This window comes from Mastomys coucha, chromosome X (genome assembly GCF_008632895.1).
Source record: "Mastomys coucha isolate ucsf_1 chromosome X, UCSF_Mcou_1, whole genome shotgun sequence".
NCBI classification, from domain to species: Eukaryota; Metazoa; Chordata; class Mammalia; order Rodentia; family Muridae; genus Mastomys; species Mastomys coucha.
Window position 1 is genome coordinate 6548206 of NC_045030.1, and position 2939 is coordinate 6551144.

Consider the following 2939-nt stretch of genomic DNA (forward strand, 5'->3'; position numbering starts at 1 on the left):
TCCTTTTTGTGTCCGTCTTGGTGTGGCTATTTCCTCTGGGTATGCCATGCCCATAACCATCATTCAGCAGAGAAGGCTGTCCTAATGGCCTCAGCAAGGCTGCTTAAGCTTTTTCCACTCATCATTTTGCCTGAGAAATTGCTACGTGGCCTTGGGTGCATAGGTATATAAAATAGCCACACACATCAAACAGTTACTGATGAATAATAAACAAGTTATTTTAAAACAAATCCTTGGTGTACATATCATGTTACTATTTATTAAAGATGGAAGCAAATTAGACTAGTGAGATGGATGTGCTATTTATTTTTACATTAAAAATTAAATTTTGACTATATAGTTGACGCCAAGAACACCATTTTCACATATATATGTAGTAGGAAAGAGTAAAAGTATGCTTGGAGCTACTTCAGAAATTGTTGCAAATTCTGTCCAAAGCCAAAATTCACTTATTTTAAAAATGAAACTCAAAGTATCAACCCAAACATCAATTAAAATATCACTATTTTTGGTGGTGGTGGGGTGCACGTGCCACACCACATGGAGGACAACCTTGTAGACATTCACCTTTGCATGGGGTCTGAAGATCAAACACACACCACTAGATTGTGACCCACTGAGCCATCTTGCCAGCCCTGAAAACAGTAATTAAACCAACAACAAAAGCCAGTTGGTAGTGCCTGTCACACAAGCATAAGAACCTAAGTTTGGATCCCCAGCATCAGTGCAAAAGCTGGGCATGCTGGCTTCTTTGTCAGTCCTAGGTGGGAGGGGTGAAGTGTGGAGAGATAAGTTGATTGGCAGAGCTCACCCCCTGTGGTCTAGTGAGTGAGCTCTAGGCTTAGTGAGAGACTCCATTTCAAAAAACAGGCAGAGTGGCTGAAGGGATAGCTTAATGGTTACAGAGTTCACTTTAAAATCCTGAGGATTAGACATTAGAGGCCAACATACAGGTAGCAAGCTGGGCTTCCATACAGCTCTGAACAGGTGTAAACAGAGGCAAGAGGCTCACTGGCACTGGCTGGCTCCTAGTCTGGCAAAAAAATTGGAACCCCAGGTTCAGGTAGAGATGCTACCTCAAGGGGATAGGCAGAGAAAGACAGAGGAGGACACACAACATTGTCTTTTGTCCTCTGTGTGTGTTTACAGATACAAACACCTGAGCACACATATTTGCATACACTCAAACACAAATAAATACATTGGCGGGGGAGGGGGGACCACAAACACCAACAAAACTAGGATGGAGAGCAAATGCAAGAAGACCCCCTATAGTGGTTTCAGTGAGATGTCCCCACAGTTTCTGGCATTTGAATACTTGGCTTGTATTAAATACTTGGTGACACTGGGGAGGCTTAGGAAGTGTGGCCTTGTTGGAGGAAATGTCACTGGAGGGAGACTTTGAAAACTTAAAGACTTGTGCATTTCAAGTTACCTCACTCTCCTTCATGCTTCTGGTCCAAAATGGGAGCTCTCAGCTTCCTACTCCTGTTAATGAGCCTGCCACCTGCTGCCTCTGCCACACCATGGTAGTCTCTAACCCTCTGGCCCTGGAAGCCCAAATAAGCCCTTCCTTCTTTAAGTTGCCTTGGTCATGGGGTTTCATCATGGCAATAGAAAAGTAACTAATGCACAACTCAGGCCTCCAGAGGCGCAGGCGCATACATGCACATACTATACACACACAGAAAAATAATAAAACCAAACATCTAAGCCAGTATAATCTAAAGATATACTAATTGATGCTTATATGAGGAATGGCAGTAGTAGGGAAATATTGGAAGTCTTTGTTTTCTATAATTAAACCACTATGCTTTGATAAGAGCAGAACCTTTTGTATATAAAGTGCATGCACAGTGCAGAGGGTGCTTGTTGTGGGTTCAGATCCAAAAGCTCCCGGCAAATCTCATAATACAGGGTAGGGAAGAGTGCCAGGAGCACCTTGGGTTCTTTGTTTCGTGTTTCATTTATTCTTGGCTGTTGTGCGTTCAGAAAACTTGTACCATTGCCAAATTTTTCACAACCTCACATTCAGTGTGTAACTCTATGTGGGGTTCAACCCACTGTCTGAGAGGGTAGAACTGGCTGGAGAGATGGCTCAGCAGCCAAGAGCACTGGCTGCTCTTCCAGAGGATCTGGGTTCAATTTCCAGCACCCACATGGTGGCTCACCACTGCCTGTAACTCCAGCTCTAGAGGATCTGACACCCTCACACAGATGTACATGTAAACAAAGCACCAATGTACATAAAATAAAAATAAATTATATACACACACGCACGCACACACACATGTAGAACTTAGAGACTTCCTTGTGCTGCAGCTATGGCAATGAACTATACAGTGAGAGCTAAATCTGGAGCAGTTGAGCTAATGGCACTCCCTCAAAGAAAGCAGGGTAGGGGAAGGTCACCCCAGACCCTTATTTGAGACTCCACTTACCACTCTCTCCTGTCTCCCAGCTGCCCAAGCTTGTGTGTGCATGCCTGTGTGTTAGAGTACATAGAGTAGGAGACTGACTGAGGAGGGACTCCAGTTGTGCAGTTTTTATTACTTGTTAACCATGGTGACTTTTGTCACGGGGTGGGGGGATGAGTCACTCGTGTTCTTATAAGTAACCCCAATAAATTCATTGGTCCACCATGCTGGACTTGGGTGGAATTTTTTTTTTTTTTTTTGAGATAGGGTTTTTCTTAATAGCCCTGGCTGTCCTGGAACTCAACTTTGTAGACCAGGCTGGCCTCGAACTCAGAAATCCACCTGCCTCTGCCTCCCAAGTGCTGGGATTAAAGGCGTGCACCACCGCCCGGCTGGGTAGAATCTTTTCTTTGGTCTGTTGGTACCATATTTGGGAGGAATAGATGCTTTTCTATGTTTCCTTGTTACCAAAGGTTGTTAGGCTTAGAGCCTGGCTCTAGCCGGCTATCATTTTTTTTGGGG